The sequence below is a fragment of the Saccostrea cucullata genome, unplaced genomic scaffold, assembly GCF_032062105.1.
Source record: "Saccostrea cucullata isolate Sc308-1 unplaced genomic scaffold, CSIRO_AGI_Scuc_v1 ctg4202, whole genome shotgun sequence".
Lineage (NCBI taxonomy): Eukaryota > Metazoa > Mollusca > Bivalvia > Ostreida > Ostreidae > Saccostrea > Saccostrea cuccullata.
This window is the reverse complement of record NW_026933265.1, coordinates 29,343-39,710: the sequence shown is the minus strand read 5'-3', so window position 1 is coordinate 39,710 and position 10,368 is coordinate 29,343.

Here is a 10,368-nt window from a genome sequence, read left to right as displayed (position 1 = left end):
TTCTCTATCTCTCTATGCTGAAATTTTGATGTTTTATTTATTTGTATATATTTTATTTGGTAACGTACTGTTCAGTTTTTTTTTGTCTACTTATTGTGGTTTGTATTTATTGTGCTTAAGTTCACCTGTTCTTCATTGTTTCCCTCAGCACGGAAACTATTTCAGTCGGCGGCTTCGCTGCCTCGGGATGTTTATAAGACAAACCGGATCAATATGTTAAAAAAGATGATTAATAATTTAATTCCAGCAATTGAAATTCCAGATCGATGGGTTAAAAAGTATTAATTTAATTCCAGCCATTGAATTCAAGATTGGTTTTAAATTGTAATTATACTTTCACAATACAATTTGTTTTGTCTTAAGGGAGGTTCCATAACAGTTTGGGAATATTGCATCCTGTTTCGTTCTTTAGTCTTCTCTAGAGTTACAAATGTCACAGTCTGAAATTAAAAGTGGATCCAAGAAATTTTAAGGGGTTTATAGGTCTGGTTGGCCCACGCCCAGTTCAAATGAGATCCAAAGTCAGAAGCTATTTGACAAGCAATATGATATATTCAAATTTGAATAACTTACTAGTATGTTAAAGCGGAGGTGACGATGGTTGAGTATGGGAGGGGACTTCTGCATTTCAAAAGCATGCCTTTTCTCATCAACATACCAAATAGCCTTACCTGGGTACTCATTTTCTTAATATCTCTCTCAGAAAGAAAATAAAAGTAATGTTTTTGTTTGTTTGTGGTACTTCTCAAGGTTCCTTAGTGGAGATATTTCAGATGATATCAATTAACACATTTTTCACATATCATACAATGAGAGGGAAGCATACACACAAGCATATACTCAATGACTATAAAATACGATTTTGGGCAAATGAACCAGGACATAGAAGTTCTTACTTAAGATGACATGAAATGCAAAATATTTTGTCCACCAATGACGTGTTACTTTTTACACACCACAGGATAGCTATTCCAATAACTGGTCGATTGATTGCATGATGTTTTACGTCCCTCTCAATATATTTCGCTCATATGGAGGCACCATCGTTTGCAGTTGGAAACTTCAAACTTTGTCCTATTCTAGGCACTTAGGGCTATTTAGTAGTGAGGGATCTTTATTTATGACAGCACCTACTCCGACACGGGACCTCGTTTTATTCTGTCTCATCCGAAGAACTGGTCATAAAACGGTTGAATTTGAATCCTCGACGTTAGGATTGACTCTCTTCTTTGTGACTCCAGAGCAGACGTTCTAACCACTGCACAAAGCAGTTGCCCCTGATTCTATAAAGAAAAATTTAGAGACTGAAAGAAGTTAACATTACGAACACAATCAATTTTTTTAATTTATACAATTATCAAAAAAAAAAAAAAATATCTAAACATTAGCAAAATATTACAAAACACATTACTTATCTAACCGAATTATGTCACTTTTCGGTTTACAATTTATCTATTACTATAGTATGTAGTTTAATGATTCAATTAAGACGTAATATATCTCTAAATTATAGATTTTATATCGGGAAAAAATATCCATTTCCAGATTCCTGAATTTTTAATATTGATAGGCTATATGCATATTAATTAACAAAGAAGTCTCAACAAAACAACTACCTACACATATAGACAAAGGCAAACTCAGCGGTGCATTTTTTTTAACCCAATTATTTAGCTCTCATAAGAATATACTAAATGTATTTTTTTTTTCTTAAATTCTGTGAGAAAAAAATTAAAAATTATATTAAATTTTATCTTTTTTATATCTGCATGCTTCTCGATTTTTTTCTTCAGATTTTATCTCGTTTATCACGAAGAAATGTCATTCCGTATTGCATCTTTTGTTCTCAATTACTCTTCCAAATACCCTTTGAAAAGTCATGAAATTATAATACCTGTATTGCAAGGACTTTCCATTTATGGCTTCGAACTGATATGATATATGTTTTTAATTCATGTAAAGTTTTTTTATTCACTTCTGAAAGTAAAATATACCTTGTGTATTATCTTATTGAATATTCCTGTTCTAAGCGCCTGAAGGAAAAAAACTCAAATATTCAGTTGTCAGCAGTATTGCTTCATGTGTAGCTGGATGGAACCTTGTGTCGATAATTATATCATAATTTCTTTTTTTGTTCTGTAATGATAATATTTTTTTTCCTTTAATACAAATAAATCTAAATAAAAAAGGAAATTATCATTTTCGAAAACTATTATCTATTTTGGATTTACCTATACTTATTTAAAAAAAAATGCAGAAACAAAGATATAAACTGATATATGCGGAAGGTTATGGAGATAAGGTACAGTATTCAATATCAACGTCCATTCAACAATGCAGAATAGGAGCATAGCAACTACGGACCTCCGAATCATCAGAGGTTGAATCAAATCCCATGGAGGAGTGAGCATCTCTTGCTGACCGGTCACATCCGCCTAATGAATAAGTTACTGTTTAACAAATGAGACAATCTCTTTAAGGATACACCAAAGGTTTCTAAAGTGCAGAATTTAATTTGCTTGTAATTCTTTCATTAACAAAGATAACATATTAAAATATATATCATTTTAAAGCTTAATGTAAATATTAGTGCATTTATATTTTATAAATCAACTTTTTTGTATTCCACCTCTCAAATTCAAAATTTTGCCTCAATGTAGATTAAAGATTGAACTTTAAAACCGTATCTCAGATTTTTGATAAATCTTCTTATTCAATAGTTACATCCATTTGTCTTTCCAATGCCCAATGTTTTCAATGTTACCAATTTATTAGCATAATTCTACATTTCCCCCAATAATTCGAAAACTGAGCAAGATATCAAAAATCTGAGATACGGTTTTGTGAACACATTTAAGACACATTCTGACCAGTTTTCAGAGAAATTGGTAAATAAATAAAGGGAGCTGAATCCTTTCAAATAATACCACCAACTGTCTGATCTTACTTTACAGTAGAGGGCAAAAAACCATTACACAACAAAGTCTGCCAAAGCTGGAAATATACTGACACGCAAAAGAAACGCAACACCCTACTTTAGGGCGACAAAATTATGTAAAGTAAAGAATTTTGTATATAAAAATTATGAATATCTTCAATTTGGTAAACATCGGTAATTTATCGGTTGAATGATTTTCATACCATAACCGGAAGTCAAGTTTTAGTCTGCTTAACAGAAATCAAAAATTGCATGTTAAACAAAACATTTGGCAATATAATGGAGTTTTAAGGGTTTTTTTTTTTTACTTTTCATCATAAGTAATGCAGCAATTATTCAAAAAAAAACCTCTCCTTTCGTTCCCCGTAACGATGCTTAGGCTACTTGAAAATAGCTTATGTACGCATTTCCATAGCTCTAGCTGGAAAATTTCAATGTAAAGGGGATGGAGAGTTGCTGATGCGAAATTTCACTACATTACGCCTCAACAGGGTCTTACGCATCATATGCATTAAGGACAGTCCTTCTACCGGAAGTCCAAGGGTGGGTACACTGCTCTAAGTTAGAGAAAATTCGACCTAATCATCTGAAAAGCGGGCATTTAAAAATGCCAAAAAATAATTCCTTCGCTCAAATCTCGATATAATTGAACCTATTGTATCATAAAAATTAAGCTGCGATTGTTGTTTAGAGCAGTCTTGCACGTTTTACTTGAATGGCTGGGAGGGGGGTGTTTAAATAGTCTTATTTTACTTAGTAAAGTAAACAGATACACATTTAACATTTTTATCAAATCTCTGATGTTCTGAAAAGTGAGTTTAGCCTTACTTTTTTTGCTTTTGAAAATCATAAGATAAAAAAATCAAAAGTTTGTAGATTACTGCTTGTTGCGTTTCTTTTGCGTGACAGTATATATGACACCTTGGAGATTCAGCTTTGGATACCTGTCACTTATCCATATTTCCAATGCATATTCACAAGAGTGGGAGGTTCTATTCTTTATTTAGGTGCTTTTTATGAAGTAAAATAGGTTCAATTCTGAATCGGAAAGATTTCCCGGCAAAATGACAAGAGCTAAGCTCCACCTCCTATTTCATGGTCATTATTGACCTCTTAGATCTCCTTCCCTAAATTAGTCCCCGTAGTTTAATTACTGATAACCTCTGTGTGGCTAGTGAAGAATTCCCCAAGTGGTCTCAGTGATGTATTGCTCCTTTCAGAAACAGGCAGTTACAGACCAAATCAGAAGCTTCAATAATGGTACATTCGCATGTGTTAATGTTTATGTTTGATTATTGTTAAATAATTAGAAAACCATTTAATAATCAGCAAGAATTTTTCATGCTTTATAAAGCAATGATTAGCATTGTTTTCTTAGCCAAAAATCTCAAAATTGACAAAAATCTTGAAAAAAGCCTTTGGTGTATCCTTAAGATAGAAGGTATTTTTGCTTATGCAATAATCTAATTTGTGAATTCTTTCGGAGTATGTCTGTAAAATATTCTGCGTATATAGAAGATTTCTTATACGTACTACTCGAAACGTTTTAAGTTGAATCAGTGTAAAAACTCCTTACTTGATGTAAGCTTCATTTGAGATAATGCACAATATTTTTGCTGCAATTTTATTAATTTTGGATAATTTTACCTTATATTATACATTGTTTACTTAAAACTGAATAGGATATGCCTTTGTGCCACACATGCATTGTTTTGTTTTATAACCTTGAATGGAAAAGAACAATGTGCTGTCATGAGTGTACAAGCTTTAATAAGATGTAGGTATTAAGTTTGAATAAGAAATCTGTAGAACTTTCTCTACATGTATGATATACATGCATTTTTATAAGCTCATTTGCATAGAAAACGCCTATATCTAGCCTTAACTCACTTGCAAAAACACATGTGGAGAACAAATAACAAAATGTGCTAGTAATTTCCTTACAATTGAAAAGTTATTATATATATAATGCATAAATTCTTGTTTAAGAGATGATAGCATGATTTTTTTCACCTTTAGAAGCATTTTTCGTTGTACTATGAAAAAAAGCTTTCTTGAATGAAACGAGTTTGGTACTTCAATCGGTTTGCTATTCGACTTTGATGATTATTTTTCTACAATATAAATAAATTAACAATGCTGTACATGTATTACATGAAATAGAGACATGTGCAATTATATATCATACTAGTATTCAAAATGTAAATTAACTATGATATAAATGACTCAAAACCATTCATTCTGATAAGATTTTATTTTTTTTTTTCTTCCTTGTTAAATATAAATTTAAAGAAAAAAAAATAAACTTCACTTCGGGTTACAGAATATCCGCATTATCCGTCTGTTGATATCACAGTTATGCTATTTTGTCATATTGGAAGTTCTGTTTCGAATTTCTTGAAAAAAATGTTATTTGCATCTATTATCTTTGTATCTAAATGAAGAAATTTTTGTCTTTCAGTATCAGAAAGGCTTCCAAAGTAAGTTTTGGGAATGAACAAGGCATATATCGGTTACCTTGGAGAAAATACGTCCTAAATACTATGTTGTAGTCAATTTATTTATTTTATCTATTTAAATGTTGACTTGACGACCATGGCAGAGAAAAAAGATAAATAATAAATTAATTATGCAATTGAATTCACTCTGTTGAAATGTATGTTCTTATTTTATTAAGAGTAACTGTTCTTATCTTATGAGCTCTCCTGTAAAAGAAGGTAATAAATCAGTTCTTAACTCACAATGGTGTTGTGAATACACAGTACATTACATGGTGTCAGAAGCGGTTTGATATCTCCCTTTTCCATCACCATCTGCAGAAATAAGTGCTGCAGTTATACAGAAGAGGATTCAAGGATTGTGATGGATACGATGAATTCAGCTGTCACGCCGAAATTTAACTGGGAGGCCCAGGATCTCGTTGAGGAATGGCGCACGTTTATACAACACGTGGAATTCTGGAGAAAGGGTCCATTGAGCAAAAACAAGGAAGAAGAACATTGTAATTACCTGATGATATGGATTGGCGACAAGGGAAGAGATATCTATTCAACTTGGAACCTATCAGAGGAAGATAGTATGAAATTCTCAGTGATAAAGGAGAAGTTTGAAAACCACGTGAAACCGAAGTCAAATCGTGTTTATTTGAGATACAAGATCCTCAGTAGAACACAGAAAGAGAGAGAAACGTTTGAAAAACTTTTATTGAAAGAATGTGGATATAAGGACCAGGACGGTATGATTCGGAACGCTATCGTGTTCGGTACTCGGGATCACAAGGTACGTGAAAAATGCATTGGTGAGGGTTGAGACTTAACCCTGGAGAAGGCTATGAACTTTGCGCGTACATGTGAAATTTCTAAGCAGCAAATACAGTCTATGGAAGATAAATCGGTACATGGATTATGGGAAGTATCCCCAAACCGGATGTCAGCACCGACTAAAAGCGAAAGTGAAAGTAAGAAACCGATAGTGAAAGACTGTAAATATTGTGGCCAAACTCATGAGTTTAAACGATGTCCTGCATATGGTGAAACATGTAGAAAGTGTGGAAATCCAAACCACTTTGCAGTTAAGTGTCACTCAGGAAAAAAGGGGTGCTGTCGCTAATTCAAAGGAAAGCAATAGATCAAAGACTATGCATGTAGTAGACACATCAGATGAGGAATTCTTTATTGGTTCAGTGAATGTCCATACTGAAAATCCTGATTTAGAATGGTATGAAACAGTGATGGTGAAGGACACTAAAATCCCTTCCAATTTGACACTGGAGCAAAGTGTAACGTTTTGTCATCAGCTGATCTCAAGATAATAAACAAAATCTTGAAAGTTACATCAACGTTTTCACCACTGAAGTCGTTCTCTGGACACTACATTCGTTGTGCTGTTACTGTTATACTACCCTGTGTATGGAAGGATGCAGTGCTGCTATATGTGAAATTCTACATTATTGACCAAACTGTGAACCCTGTTCTGGGAGCTGACACATGTTCTAAGCTTGGACTCGTTCAGCGAATACACAGCATTGAGAGGAAAAACCGTACTGTACCACATGGCATTCCTCAGGATTATCAGGACTTATTCAGTGGACATGGATGCTGACCAGGCATTTACTCAAACAAGGTGGATGAAACATTCAGCCAGTGATACATCCTCCACGCAAGATTCCCATAGCCTTGAGGGACAAGGTCAAGGAAGAGCTCGACAGAATGGAGCGTGAAGGAGTGATTGTGAAGCAACGCAAGCTGACGAAATGGGTCAGGATTTGCATTGATTCTCGTGACCTTAACCGTGCCATACTTCGGGAACATTTTTCCTTAAAAACTGTTGAAGAAGTTGCAGCTAGGATGCCTGGAGCCAAGATTTTTAGCAAATTAGATGCTACTTCTGGATTTTGGCAGACCAAACTAGATGACGAGAGTTCGAAACACTGCACGTTTAATTCTCCGTTTGGACGTTATCGATTTACTCGAATGCCCTTCGGAATCAAGTCCGCACCTGAAGTGTTTCAACGTGCCATATCCGAAATGGTTGAGGATCTCGATGGAACACAGGCTATTATTGATGATATCATTGTATGGGGAACCACAGAAGCTGAACATGACAGACGTTTGAAAGCCTTACTGGATCGAGCAAGACAACATAACTTGAAGATCAGCGTGGACAAGTGTGAGATCAGACGATCAGAGCTGATGTACGTGGGACACAGATTTACTGACTCGGGTCTAAAACCCGATCCCGAAAAAGTCCGGGCTGTACAGGAAATGGACTGTCTCAATAATGTGAAGGACTTACAAATGTTTATGGGCTTTGTTCAATACTTAGGGAGGTTTACGCCCAATCTATCAGAAGTTGGCAGTCCATTATGACAGCTACTGGAGAAAAACACTCTATCGAAATGGGAAAATGAACAGAAAGAAAGCCACGAGAAAATGAAACGAATGACTACTAGTGCATCGATCCTTCAGTACTTTGATCCAAAATAAGCCAGTGATGTTGTCCGTATATGCCAGTTCTAAAGGACTAGGTGCAGTATTGATTCAGGAAGATAAGCCAGTTGAGTCTGGATCACGCGCACTGACAGAAACACAACAACGATATTCACAGATTGAGAAAGAAGGCTATTCTCTATGGATGTACAAAATTCCATTATTATGTATATGGTCTCAGTGTACTTGTTGAATCGGACCATAAGCTTTGGAAAGCATCTTCAAGAAACCTGTTCTATCTTCACCTCCAAAACTACAAAGATTTGTCTTAGTGCTTTAAAAGTATGACATTCAAGCAGTTTTCAAACCTGGAAAGAAAATGTTCTTGGCTGATCATTTGAGTCGTTCCTATCTGAAAGAGACTAAGGAAGCTCTCGTACCAGATCTACAGGTTAATGAGATACATCTTACCTCATACTTACCTGTGTCACAAGAAGTACAGGACAGCAGGTCAAGATGATGAGTTAGACACTATCTTGGATGAATGGCTAAACAACAAAGCAGACCTCGCATCGGAAATTAGAGCTTACTGGAATTTCCGTGATGAAATTTCATGCATTGATGGTATTCTCTACAAGTAACACAAACTGGTTGTCCCAAAGTCGATGCAGAATGAAATGCTGGAGAAGCTACATATCGGACACCAAGGAATTGTGAAGACCAAAATGAGCGAGAGACATTCTCTTTTGGAATGGTATGGTATGGGAAGAGACATAGAGAACCTCGTGAGCGCATGTGCAACTTGTACCAATTATCAAACTGTTAATCCTAAGGAACCAATAATCTCTAGTGAATTTCCATCAAAAGCGTGGTCAAAGATTGGAATGGATCTGTTTGAACTTTGTGGAAACCATCACATTGTGTTTAAATTACAAAAATGGTGTAAGCATTTCATTGCCATTTGGAGAATGTGTTTATTTTCAAGCTTCAAAAAGTTCCTGCAAGTTTTTGAGGATCCACTTCTGATTTACACTGCCGACTGAGTTTTCTCCTTTACGACAGCTCATACTTGTTAAGTATGTATAAGGTCTCGGTAGAGCATTGTATCTTAGTTTGTCAGGCTTTTTATAAAGTTTAGGGATCCAGTACAGATTGGGTAAATCAAACACACCTTGATTAATTAGTATTTTACAAGTATTAAACATTAAATATGATTTTGAAGATTTGCTGTGATGAAAAATGAAATGTGCGTATATGTGGGACTTCAAGACGTAGAAATAAAACCAAGATCTTCAAAATGAAATGATAATTATTAAAAGAGCCTTGCAAAAAGATGTTATTGTGACAATCCTTGTCTACTAGAGCCATAACATATTTTGCATGGAGTTCTCTAATTCTTTTATCACTTCCGTGTTAGTGAAGGGTAGGTGGTTTGCATTTTTTCTGATTTTACAATAGGAATTTTTAATATATTTCTAAAACATATGGTCCATTTAGACGAAGAGTATTAAGCCCAATGATTATAACAAATTATTCTAGATTTTAAAATGGAAATAGAGTTATGTCACTTATTGATTGATTGTATATTTTTTAACGTCCCTCTCGAGAATTTTTCAATCATATGAAAACGTCACCGTATGCCGGTGAAGGGCTTCAAATTTTGACCTTTACACGACACTCAGGACAATTGAGCAGTGAGGGATCTTTATCTTGCCAACACCTGCGGTTGACACAGGGCCTCGGTTTATAAGGTCTCATTCGAAGGACCCACTACTTTCACTTTAAAGTGCCGAGCGCATGGCGAAGGAACAGTTGCTACCCATTTTATCGACTAGGTCATTCGCGGTCGAGATAAGAACTCACGACCTCCCGATCACGAAGCGAGCACTCTACCGACTGAGCTACCATTAACGGTTCTTATATGAAGAAATAACAAAAAATTGATTATTTTTAGGATTGTTTAATTCCTAATGCATTGAAGAAAAAAGTGAATTTCAATAAATAATTCATAAATTACGGTACGTTTACATAGTTTGGCGTATTTGAAATTTAACACAATCGAAGGATGTGAAGTTTTTGGCGTAATCATGAAATAGCGCTACATATCTTTTTGTTGTATATTATATATATAAATGATTTCTCAGCTGTTTTCATGAATACGCGCATCCTCGTCTACGCAAAAGCCGCTAAAATATAAATCTAAGTACACATACCATGTATGGAATCTTAGCAAAAGCAATTATGGTGATTTATTTATCAGATTTATGAGAATTAAATGCATGTAGAGCAATATGAGCATGATCGTTAAATGTATCGATGTTTTACAGAATTTTCTTTCCCTTTCTTTTACATACATGTATACAAATACTTGAAAAAAGGTTTTGTTCTTGTGTTATACATATGTGTACAAAATTTGCTATGTGTTTCTTTTTATTTGCATTGAAAACCCAAATAACAAAATGCATTGAAATATTAATTATCTACGATACCATATGCATAATT